At 42.8% G+C, this 13,196-nt stretch overlaps 1 long non-coding RNA gene across 1 annotated transcript in view; it reads right to left on the bottom strand.

Moving 5' to 3' along the window:
* LOC134739006 (uncharacterized) overlaps positions 1–5,840 on the bottom strand; it is an 87,368-nt gene extending 81,528 nt beyond the window's left edge. Inside the window, exons 1-3 of the long non-coding RNA XR_010125363.1 lie at positions 5,624–5,840; positions 3,865–3,921; positions 521–564 (exon numbers count right to left, since the gene is read on the bottom strand). This is a non-coding gene — a long non-coding RNA (uncharacterized LOC134739006). The remainder of the gene's footprint in view (positions 1–520; positions 565–3,864; positions 3,922–5,623) is intronic.
* Positions 5,841–13,196: the final 7,356 nt, after the last annotated feature.

Below are 13,196 nucleotides of genomic sequence, written 5' to 3'. Positions count from 1 at the left end.
ACATGTTGAAACCCCATCTCTACTAAAAATACAAAAATTATCCGGGCACGATGGTGGGTGCCTATAATCCCAGCTACTCGGGAGGCTGAGGCAGGAGAATTGCTTGAACCTGGGAGGCAGAGGTTGTAGTGAGCCGAGATCGTGCCACTGCACTCCAGCCTGGGCAACAGAGCGAGACTCTGTCCAAAAAAAAAGAGAAAGAGAGAGAGAGAGAGAGGAAGGAAGGAAGGAAGGAAGGAAGGAAGGAAGGAAGGAGGGAGGGAGGGAGGGAGGGAGGGAGGGAGGGAGGGAGGGAGGGAGGGAGGGAAGGAAGGAAGGAAGGAAGGAAGGAAGGAAGGAAGGAAGGAAGGAAGGAAGGAAGGAAGGAAAGAAAGAAAGAAAAAGAAATTCAATCTTGAGTCATCTGAAATTGGGAAGACTATGAAAGCTCTACTTATCAGTAAAAGTCCCAGAGGAATGCCAGTAGCATCAGTTTACATTCAGTAGCTATTTCACAGAGATCACCCCGATACTTTGTTACCTGCAAGGGAAGGGGGAGCCTCCATTCTTAGATGTTTTCCTGCCCTGAAAAAAAAAAGTGACAAATTGGCAATATGAATACTTACAAGAGGCATTAACTATAAGCTTTGAGAAAAGAGAGATTATTTTTAAAATTAGAAACAATCTTTTATTTTTACAAAAGCAGTGTATATTCATTGTGAAAAATTCAAAAGCAAAAATAACTAAATAGAACATTGTGTTCCCATCACACAGAAATCACCATTAACAGCTTAGTATATATCTTTTCAGATATTTTTTCTAAGTATACGTAATACATATACGCATTTTCTTCCAAAAATGAAATACTGTACAAAATGTTTTACAACTGCCCTTTTCAGTTAATGACCTCCACCATTTCATCTTAATAAGTTTTCACATCATCTAATAACCATCCATATAGAAATCTCCCTAATTTTCCCAAAAATGTCCCATTAAGCAAGTTTGTTTAAATCATGATCCAATCTCAGACCACACGCTGCATCTTAAGTCTCTTTTCATTGAGAACAGTGTCTTCTTTCAGGACAAAAATTTTGTTTCATGCTGTATTCCCAATGCATTTAACAGTTCTTGGTACATAACAGTAACTCAATAAATATTTGTATGATTAATTAATCAAAAACTAGGGGATTCATGGTAGAGTTTATCTCATCAACCCATTACCCTTTAGCTGCATTGTATAGATAATAAAAATAAAGACCAGAGACATAAAGTGACTTCCCAAGGTCACACAGCAAGTACATGTCAATTGCTTTCCATACCTTTTTTTTTTTTTTTCTTTTTTTTGAGATGGAGTCTCGTTCTGTTGCCAGGCTGGGGTAGAGTGGTACAATCTCAGCTCTGCAACCTCTGCCTCCTGGGTTCAAGCAATTCTCCTGCCTCAGTCTCCTGAGTAGCTGGGACTACAGGTGCACACCACCATGCCCAGCTAATTTTTGTATTTTTAGCAGAGACGGGGTTTCACCATGTTGGCCAGGATGGTCTCGATCTTTTGATCACCATGTTGGCCAGGATGGTCTCAATCTCTTGACCTCGTTATGCGCCCACCTCGGCCTCCCAAAGTGCTGGGATTACAGGTTTGAGTCACAGTGCCCGGCCCTTTTTATTCTATTAAACCAGGAGTTAGCAAGCTTTTCTGTGAAGGTCAGAGAATTAATCATTTAGAATTTATGAACCAAGAAGCAAGATGGAGGATATTATATAAGTACTTACGTAATGAGAGAAAACAAAATTGTACAAATTTTTAATTAATGAAATTTAAAATGTAATAACAATTGACTATGAGGTTTTATAATACAGTTCTACTAATGAAAAGATTAGAATAGAAAAATAACATTTTGCTTCATTAGGGTTGAAAATTAGTGTTCCCTATCATCAAATTTGTTGTCACTATTCATCTGAAAACACATTCTTAGCTCAAAGGTCATAGATTGCCAGTTCCTATACTACATCATGCAGCTCGTTTGTGGTTTGCTTTTCTTTTAAAGTTTAAGTGAAAATAACATTCCTCATAATTGACAGTTACATTTGGGTGCTGGCTTATTGGAGCTATATGATAGTAAAGCACCAATGAGAAAAACAATTCCTCAGCCACTTTTTTTTTTTTTTTTTTTTTTTTTTTTTTGTCGCCCAGGCTGGAGTGCAGTGGTGTGATCTCAGCTCACTGCAACCTCCACCTCCCAGGTTCAAGCTATTCTCCTGCCTCAGCCTCCCAAGTAGCTGGGACTACAGGCACACGCCTGGCTAATTTTTGTATTTTTAGTAGAGATGGTGTTTTGCCTACGTTGGTCAGGCTGGTCTCGAACTCCTGACCTCAGGTGATCCACACACCTCGGCCTCCCAAAGTGCTGGGATTACAGGCGTGAACCACCGCGCCCAGCCCACATTTTTTAAAAGTATGTAATGTGTTACTTCAGTTATTCTAGTAGCTAACTGTTGAGCATGCCTGTCTTCTTTCATTTAGATGGACAGAAGGTAGGCTGCAATGTGACCGTCACTTTCATAATTAACCATGTGTTGATATTTAATAGGGCTGACCAATTTAAAAATCAGTGCAAGTGAGGATAGTAATTGGCCTATGTTGGGGCTTCTTTTTCTCAAATAGAAATATGCTCTTTAAAGATATACAGGTAAATATTCAAAGAGTTAAAAGAACAGAAAGTGGTTGCTTTTGGGGGCAACATGGAATGGGAAGGAAAGCAGATGCTTCATTTTTTTAAAAAAGCAAATCTTGTAGAACTATTTGATTTTTAAAAACTACAGTATGATACCTGTAATCCCAGCACTTTGGGAGGCTGAGGTGGGAGGATCGCTTGAGCCTAGGAGTTCAAGATCAGCCTGGGCAACATGGAAAAACCCTGTCTTTTTTTTTCTTTTTTTCTTTTTTTTTTTTTTTTTTTTTTTTTTTTGAGATGGAGTCTTGCTCTGTCACCCAGGCTGGAATGCAGTGACACGATCTCAGTTCACTGCAACCTCCACCTCCTGGGTTCAAACGATTCTCCTGTCTCAGCCTCCTGAGTAGCTGGGATTACAGGTGCACACCACCACGCCCAGCTAATTTTTGTATTTTTAGTAGAGATGAGGTTTCGCCATGTTTGCCAGGCTGGTCTCGAGCTCCTGACCTCAGGTGATCCGTCCACCTCAGCCTCCCAAAGTGCTGGGATTATAGGCGTGAGCCACTGTGCCCGGCCGTGAAACCCTGTCTCTACACAACATTTAAAAATTAGCCAGCCACGGTGGTGTGCACCTGTAGTCCCAGGTATTTGGGAGGCTGAGGTGAGAGGATTGCTTGAAGGTTGAGGCTGCAGTGAGCTGTGATTGCACGCGCCACTGTACTCCAACCTGGGTGACAGAGCGAGATGCTGTTTCAAAACAAACAAAAAACCTACAGTATGTACTTGTATAATTTTGATTAAAATAAACAAAAGAAAACCAGAGGCACATTAAGACCTCTTCTGGAAAAGGTTTCCTTAATACTTTCCTCCACCCGCCTTCAAGCAGGGTTAAGTGTTCCTCTTCTCTGCTCCCCAGAGCATCTTGTCCTCAACTCCCTTCAGAGCACTTAACAAGCTGCACTGTCATTGTTTTGTTGTCTGTCTTCCTGAAGGAACTATGAGCTCCTTGCAAGGAAGGACTATGTATTATTCATTTCAGCTCCTAATTTTTATAACACTAAAAAAGGCATTCATTAAATGAAGTGAAACTAGCTAAACCAAATACAACCAAAAATCACTCAATCTAGGCAAATTAACATCACAATGAGACACCAATCAAAAAGACAGACAAGAAAGTATTGGTAAGGATGTGGAGAAATAGAAATCCTCATACATTTACCAGTGGGGATAGAAAACAGTGCAGCCACTTTGGAAAGCAATCCAGAAGTTCCTAAAAAGTTAAACATACAGTTACTTTATAAAACCCAGCAATTCCACTCCTAGGCATATACCCAAGAGAACCCAAAACATGTCCACACAAAAACTTGTATACAAATATTCACAGAATTATTCATAACAACCAAAAAGTGGAAACAACTCAAATGTTTATCAACTGATGAGTGGAAAAACAAAATATGGTATATCCATCAATGTAATATTATTTAGCCAGAAAAAGGGAAAGGAGTATTGATAATGTTACAAAATGGATGAACCTTGAAAACATCATGTTAAGTGAAAGAACCCAGACACAAAAGGCCACATATTGTACGAGTCCATTCATGTGAAATGTCCAGAAAAAGCAACTATATACAGACAGAAAGCAGACAAATGGTTGCCTAGGGCTAAATATGAGAGAGGAAATTAACTGCAAACTACTTCTGGAATTCGTGGGGGATAGGGGAAATGTTCTAAAACTGTATTGTGATGATGGTTGCATAACTCCATAAATTTATTTTTATTTATTTGTTTAGTTTTGAGACAGGGTCTTGCTCTGTCACCCAGACTGGAGTGCAGTGGCACAATCACAGCTCACTGCAGCCTCGACCTCCCTGGCTCAAGTGATCCTCTCACCTCAGCCTCCAAGTAGCTGGGACTACAGGTGTGCACTACCGCTTCTGGCCAAATTTATTTTTTAAACTGTACACTTAAAGTCAGTGGATTTGACGGTATAAAAAGTATAAGGCTGGGAAAAAAATTTCTCAATTTATTACATTATTCAGTTTCTTTATAATTAACTGTTTTTCCTCAAATAGACTACTTCTGTTAAGAACTGTGGTGAGGCTGCTGGTAGTGGTTCAGCCTGTAATACCAGCACTTTGGGAAGCCAAGGCGGGTAGATCACCTGTGGTCAGGAGTTCGAGACCAGCCTAGCCAACATGGTGAAACCCCCTCTCTACTAAAAATACAAAAATTAGCCGGGCATGGTGGTGGCATGCCTGTAAGTCCAACTACTCGGGAGGTGGAGACAGGAGAACTGATTGAACCGAGGAGGCAGAGGTTGCAGTGAGCCGAGATCGCACCATTGCACTCCAGCCTGGGCGACAGAGCAAGACTCTGTCTCAAAAAAAAAAAAAAAAAAGACCGTGATGAATTAAGTTTCTGAGACATTTCTGTCAGTTGGGACTTGGGGCTTTGCTGCATAGACATCACAGCCAGTAACTCAGTCTGTGAAATTGTAGGATGACTTGAGGTGTACAACGTGTTTCCAGTTGAGTGACCCCAGTGTGTAGTCTAGATACTCCCTGGCCTTTCTGCCAGTTTAAGTGTGAGAGTGCCTAAGGCCTCTACACCAAGCAAGAAACTAGTCAGTTAACAAACTCACTTCTTGAAACTCCCCAGCCCAGTTCACAACCAGGTGAATTGTTCTATTACAGAATATCTATGAAAATGATCGATCAAATTACTGATTTGATTTTCTCCTTTTTTTGGAGGGTGGGCAACTGGGTAAGTGCTTATTGGGCAAGGATGTCCGGCCAGATCAGCCAAAAGATACAAAGTCCATCCCGTCGGCCCGTCCCCTGGGGTACTACAGGGGAAAGCTCATCTCTCCAAGGACGGTGGGGAGGCACAACGGGATTTAACAGCACCTCTCCTGGCTAGGGGAAAGGCTGGGACAAAGTCCCTCCTTTGTTGCATTGCGGGAAGGGCCAAACCTGCCACAATGTCAGGGTGAGGTGTCTGTTCCCGGGGCCTCCTGGTGACCGGGAAGCTCATGCGACTGCTCCCGGACTTCAGTCGCTTTCACCGCTGCAGCCCCACCGTCCGGCCCGCGCATGGCGAAACAAGCAGGCGGTGGAGGGAGGAAAGCAGCCCGAGCCAACCGTCACTCCTCGCCGCCGTGCGGGGATCCCCAGGCGGTCCCCCGCGACCCTGCGCATGACCCCCCTGTCACGTGGCCGCCGTCCCTTTCGGGATACACCATTGCTTCTGGCGCCCCCTGGTGGCCAGAAGAGAGCAGAGCTAGCGCCGCGAGCGCCAGCCTGCCGGTCCGCTGGACCCTACGCGAGCCGGCGGCACTGTCTGGGCCTCCGCGGCGGAAATGGCCCCGCCGGTGGCACCAGGGCGTGCTCCGCGACGCCCAGGGAGCTGACCCAAGCCCGAATTGGAATGGGTGGTGCAAGCCGCTTCCACCCTTTCCTCCCTTCCCCCGAAAGGGAAAAGGACCCCTGAGAAGACAGAATGGCCAGATAATTATCTTGAACCTGGATTCCAGCTCCTTGTGCAAAAACAGAAGAATAAGGCAGGGTTTTGGAGTTTAATGTTTGTTTGTTTGATTAAGAGGGTTTTGCTGATGTTCCTGAAAACGTGTATTTGTAGCCTCGAGATTGTGAGCTAATTATTACTTCTGAGTCTCATTCTCCTCTTCTATAAAATAGGGACAATAATGGTGAAGTGTTTGTGAGGATTCACAGGTGTTTGTGAGGAGCAAATGAAATAATCCACCTGAAGGTTTTAGCAGACAGGTTTAAGCTACTTGTTTAGCTTTAAACTAGCTAGTTTAGCAACTGACTCAGGTCTCAGTAAACACCTTCGAGAAATGAAAGGATTTTGACACTATAAAATGAACACGTGCCTAATGTGAATTGTCCATTAAAAATGTATGTATATGGGAATTAAAACCGTCTATCCCCAAACTCGGCCTGGACACTGAGAATCAAAAACCCCACTTTAGCATCTACATAAAAAGGACTTTGCTAATCCACTGTCTTCATTCGCATTACTTTTCCAGGACGTTCTCTGCAGGCAAATAGTTTCTGCATTACAGGATCTTCTGCAAAGGCCCATCAACTCGTCAATGGACAGCACCAACAGTTTGCACTCTAAAATTTTTTGAATGCCTCTCATTAAAATCCTCCTCTTGCTGCTTACACCAGTCCTAGAATGTTGGTATCTCGTGGTTCTTACCCAATCCCAATCAAATCCCAGCATTGAAAGACTCACCGCCTTAAGCCCATTTTTCATTTCTCGATAAATTCTGATCTTTCTTTTCCTGTCTGAAGCACCGCTAAAGCTTCACGAAGTGGTGTTCTCCCGTAGTGAGGGAAGCAATAAATGCAGCTTCGTCATATCATCAGGTGCATTGGTGATATATGGGGAGCCAGCATTTGATTTTTATTGTTTTAGAGATGGGGTCTTGCTATGTTGCCCAGGTTGCTCTCCAACTACTGGCCTCAGGTGATCCTCCCACTTATTCAATTAATGGTGTTGGAATAATTAGCTGAGCATTTGCACGATTTTTTTTTTTTTTTTTTTTGAAATGGAGTCTCGCTGTCACCCAGCCTGGAGTGCAGCGGCATTATCTTGGCTAACTGCAACCTCTGCCTCCCATGTTCAAGCGACTCTCCTGCCTCAGCCTCCTGAGTACCTGGGATTACAGACACGCGCCACCACACCCGGCTACTTTTTGTATTTTTTAGTAGAGACGAGGTCTCACCATGTTGTCCAGGCTGGTCTCGAACTCGTGACCTCAAGTGATCCACCCACCTCGGCCTCCCAAAGTGCTGGGATTACAGGCTTGAGCCACCGAGCCGGGCCTCACACTTATTTCATTCCCAGTGAACTACTTCACATACTGGCAAGCCTATTGGAGCAGGGGGCCCCTGCATTTTAATGGTGAGGTTGGCCTATGATGTGGCTGGGGTCTGGATGATTTTATGGTGATATCTTCCTCTTTACCCCAGCCACCAGGCCCACCACCCTCCAGCTAAGCTTGAGTTTTCTCCATTCATTCAAATCTTCTATCAGGTGCACTCAAAAGAGTAGTATCATTTTCTTCTAAGTCATTCAGTTTTATGTTATTGTCCCTCATTGTTTTATTTTCAGCTGTGTTTCCATCAATTCTCTTGCTTTTTCTAGGAAAAGAGTCATATTTATTACAATTTATGATGGATATTTGTCAGCCAGTAACAACACAGTGTTTATTATAGTTTTTTATTAGTATGTTTTTATATTTGCTCAGGCTTTACCCCTTTACTCCTCTTTTTTGACAAATAATCTTTAATTTTGCTCTAAAATTATCACATTTGTCATTAGAAAAAGAACAAAAACAATTTTATAAATACTTCATATGTAAAACTCCCTTTTTAGAGAGTACAGTCCCAATAAAGTAAATTATACATATGTCTACATTCACAGGGTTAGAAAAAAGATTTAAAAGAAATATGCCAGGTTGGGCATGGTGGCTCACACCTCTAATCTCAGCACTTTGGGAGGCCAAGGTGGGAGGATCTCTTGAGTCCAGGAGTTTAAGATCAGCCTGGGCAACATGGCAAAACCCCATCTCTACTAAAAATGCAAAAATTAACCAGGTGTGGTGGCACATGCCTATAGTCCCAGCTACTTGGGAGGCTGAGTTGTGAGGATGGCTTGAGCTCAGGAGGCAGAGGTTGCAGTGAGCTGAGACGGTGCCACTACACTCCAGCCTGGGTGACAGAGCCAGACCCTGTCTTCAAAAAATAAAAAAGAAATAAAAAGAAATAAAAGAAATATCCCAAAATATTCAGTGTTTACCTATAATTTATTTTTTCTTTTACTGTATACTTTTATGATTATTTAAGTATTAACTATATTTTCATAATTTTGTGACATTCTAAATATTCAACTTTTATAACAAACCTAAAATAATTTAATAAATGAAATAGTTTTACAAACATTCTGGCAAACAGAGAAGGAAAAATTTACATTTCTTTTCTTTTTTTTGTTTTTTGTTTTGTTTTGTTTTGTTTTTAGAGACAGTCTCATTGCCCAGGCTCAGACATCGTCACAATTCACTGCAACCTCGAACTCCTGGCCTCATGTAATTCTCCTGCCTGGGCCTCCCAAAGTGTTGAGATTACAATCATAAGCCACTGCACTTGGCCAAGATTCTTTTTTTTTTTTTTTTTGAGACAGGGTCCCACTCTGTTGCCCAGACCAAAGTGCAGTGGCATGATCACGGCTCACTGTAGCCTTGACCTCCTGGGCTCAAGCTATTCTCCCGCTTCAGCCCTTACAAGTAGCTGAGACTACAGGCATACATCGCCATGCCGGGCTAATTTTCAAGTTTTTTGTAGAGGTGTGTCTCACTATATTTCACAGGCTGGCCTTGAACTCCTGGGCTCAAGTAATCCTTCTGCCTCAGCCTCCCAAAGTGCTGGGATTATAGGCATGAGCCACCATAACCAGCCGCAAGATTCTATCTTAAATTATATTTTCCTGAGCCAAAATTAGATCTTGGTCCATCCAGGATATTTAAAACCAACCTCTGGCCAGATGTGGTGGCTCACGCCTGTAATCCCAGCACTTTGGGAGGCCAAGGCGGGCGGATCACAAGGTCAGGAGATCGAGACCATCCTGGCTAACACGGTGAAACTCCGTCCCTACTAAAGATACAAAAAATTAGCCAGGCGTGGTGGCAGGTGCCTGTAGTCCCAGCTACTCTGGAGGCTAAGGCAGGAGAATGGCGTGAACCCGGGAGGCAGAGCTTGCAGTGAGCCCAGATCGCTCCACTGCACTCCAGCCTGGGCGACACAGCAAGACTCCGTCTCAAAAAAAAGAAAAAAAAAACTAGTAAAATTTAAGTTCCTTTACTTACAGTTTTTCAAACAGCTTTGCCTTGATGAATAGGAAATTGGTCAAATATTCATATCTGCTTATTTCTCCTGCCTCAAGAACTAATCTTCCATTATGATACAGTTTTTCTAAGCAATGTCAATATTTTTACTTAAAATATGTGATGGAAAGTTCACAGGCTTTGGAGCCACCCAACTTACCATTCACTTACTGACTGTATGACCTTAGTCCTGTTACTATCTTTTGCTGAGACTCATTGATCTTCTCTTAAATGGGATTAAGAATTCTTACTATATTATTGACATGTTCAATACATAGTGATTGAAAATCATATTTATTATTATGTTTTTTTTATTGAGACGGGGTCTTAGGCTGTCACCCAGGCTGGAGTGCAGTGGCACGATCTCAGCTCACTGCAACCTCTGCCTCCCAGGTTCAAATGATTCTCCTGCCTCAGCCTCCCAAGTAGCTAGGATTACAGTCATACATTACCATGCCCTAGTAATTTTTTTTTTTTTTTTTTTTTTTAGTAGAGACAGAGTTTCACCGTGTTGGCCAGACTGGTCTCAAACTCCTGACCTCAAGTGATCTGTGTGCCTTGGCCTCCCAAATTGCTGGGATTACAGGCCTGAGCGAGCATGCCCGGTCCTATTATCACTCTTGTTTGTTCCTTAATAGAAGGAAAATAGCAAAGAGTACCCAATATACCCATATTTTTCAAGACAGTTATTTTCTTTTTTAAATTTTTCATTTAATTTTTACAACACTATGTGATTGAGACTATTTTTCCATTTGACCCATGTTCGATTGAAGAAGGTGGTAGTCCCACTATATGGATCTGATGACATCTGGAATACTCTGTATAGTACTGCTTTTTGAAAGAGAATAGTAAACTGCAGGGAAATTGCAATAGATGGTGAAAATGTTCATGAAAAGGAATTGAAGTTAGGCACATGCAAGGAGACTTCACCAAATTCTACTCCCTCAATTAAGCATAGTCTCTCGGAGATGTCTTATGTTAAAATTTATAGAGGAAGTTGGGACTACTAGCTATGATTTTCCTTAACTTCCCTTCTTAACCTCTTCATACTTTCCCAAAGCCCCAGTCAAATGATAAAATGGGCTGGGTGCAGTGGCTCACACTTTTAATCCCAGCACTTTGGGAGGCCGAGGTGGACAGGTCGCTTGAGTCCAGGAGTTTGAGACCAGCCAGGGCAACATGGTAAAATCCTGTCTCTACCCCAAAAATACAAAGATTAGTTGGGTGTGGTGGCACATGCCCGTGGTCCCAGCTACTCAGGAGGCAAAGGTGGGTGAATCACCTGAGCCTGGGAAGTCGAGGCTGCAGTGAGCTATGATTGCGGACCACTGCACTCCATCCTGGGCTCCAGAGCGAGACACCGTCTCAAAAAAAAAAAAAAAAAAAAAATGCCCTCCTGATCAGTTACTATCCCCAAACCTGGGTAGTTTCATATTTTTAAAGAATTTAGCCAATTCCTTGTCTTTCTCTCTTTAGTGGTTTTCCTTACTCTAAGCATATGAACATATTCTAAAAATAAAGCACTAACAAAGAAATCCTTTTGTAAAGACAAATCAGACGTAGCTGCAGCACTCAAAGAGCCTGGATTCTAGGATAGAGAAAAGACATGTAAAACATGAATGTTGTGAATATTAAACACATGAGTAAATAACAAAACAAACATGTTTTGTGACAGGTTTTTTTTGTTTTTTTTTTGTTTTTTTTGAGACGGAGTTTCGCTCTTGCTGCCCAGGCTGAAGCGCAATGGCATGATCTCAGCTCACTGCAACCTCCACCTCCTGGGTTCAAGCGATTCTCCTGCCTCAGCCTCCAAAGTAGCTGGGGTTACAGGCACCCACCACCACGCCCAGCTAATTTTTTGTATTTTTAGTGGAGACGGTTTCACCATGTTGGCCAGGCTGGTCTTGAAGTCCTGACCTCAGGTGATCCACCCACCTCAGCCTCCCAAAGTGCTGGGATTACAGGCGTGAGCCACTGCGCCCGGCCTTTGTGACAGTTTTATATGTATTATGATAAAAGTCTACATAGGAGCAGAAAAGGAAGGACTGGGAAACTTTCCAGGAAATGGGGGTTGATAAAGGAAGTGTAATGCTTGAATTGACCCCGTGGTTCTCTTTAGCTATATTAACCCGTCTCTGATCTCCCCATATTTCATGAGTTGGGTAAAGAAAAATATAAATTTAATGTCTCCACTTCCCTCTTTTTCATTCCTCAAACTCGTGCCTATAGGCATTCATATTTGTTAAATGCTAATGGCTTATGATAGTTAACATTTATAGAGCTTTTGCCTGTTTCCAGACATTGTAATATGTGTTTCACATATAGTAACTTGCTTATTTCTTACAACTACTCTCTAAGATAGGTACTGTTATTGTCCCCATTTTAGAGAGAGGCAACTGAAGCACAGAGAGGGTAAATACCTTGACTGGGATCACAACTAGTAAATGCTGGGACTGGGCTTCAGATCTGGGCAGTTTAGCTTCAGGACCTATGAGTTATTATCAGGCTTATATCCCCTATGACTAGCACAATGTTGTTGGGGCATCTTGCAAATGCCCATGGGATTACAAAACAAATGCACTTGGGATGATTGGGGATTTGAAACTCTTTTTTTTTTTTTTTTTTATGAGACAGTCTCACTCTGTCGCCCAGGCTGGAGTACAGTGGCGCAATTTCGTCTCACTGCAAACTCTGCCTCCCAGGTTCATGCCATTCTCCTGCCTCGGCCTCCTGAGTAGCTAGGACTACAGTCGCCCGCCACCATGCCTGGCTAATTTTTTGTATTTTTAGTAGAGACGGGGTTTCACGGTGTTAGCCAGGATGGTCTCGATCTCCTGACCTCGTGATCCGCCTGCCTCGGCCTCCCAAAGTGCTGGGATTACAGGCGTGAGCCACCATGCACAGCCTGGGGATTTGAAACTCTTAAACCCAAAGTTTGATAATGTGACATAGATGAAGCTACAAAGAAACCCATTTCCCACTTTCTGCCATGCTAGGAGTGAATGGTCCAACTAATAAGTGATAACCTGGGGAAGTGAGAACCAAGCAATGGATATAGAATGTCTTCCAGGTTTGTGATTTCATCGGCTAGGTGGGTGGTGGCTCAGCAATGTGCACTATTCTCTCATTGACTGTCTCCTTTCTGGCAGCACTTGTTCCAGGTAGGAGGCAGTAACAAAGGCTGGCATTCACTGAGTGCCTACTGTGTGCCAGGCACTTTGTTCATTCCAGCCACAAATATTTATTGAGAATGAGCTCTGTTCCAGGGAGTGTTCCAGGAGCTGGTGATGCTGCAGTTAACTAGAATGTCTGCTATTGTTGAGTCTGGTGGGGAGAGACATCAATCTACAATATAAGTCAGTAAATTATGTAGTATACTAGAAGAAAGGCATGTGATGGAAAAATAGAGCAGGCAAGAGAGAATCGGAGTGCTGATATTCAGATGTGCTGTTTTAAATGGGATGTTCAGGGTCAGCTTCAATGAGAAGATGGCATTTGAGCAAATACAGGAACATGGGGAATGATTAAGGCACAAGGCTATTTGGAGGAACAATGAGAACAACCAGTGCAAACTGGAGAGGTGGGAACGTGCCTGAAGTCTATGTCAAGATGCCCCAACAACATTGTACTAGGCT

Source organism: Pongo pygmaeus, chromosome X (genome assembly GCF_028885625.2).
Source record: "Pongo pygmaeus isolate AG05252 chromosome X, NHGRI_mPonPyg2-v2.0_pri, whole genome shotgun sequence".
NCBI classification, from domain to species: Eukaryota; Metazoa; Chordata; class Mammalia; order Primates; family Hominidae; genus Pongo; species Pongo pygmaeus.
The sequence above is the reverse complement of the archived record's forward strand: the minus strand, read 5'-3'. Positions and strand labels throughout refer to the sequence as shown.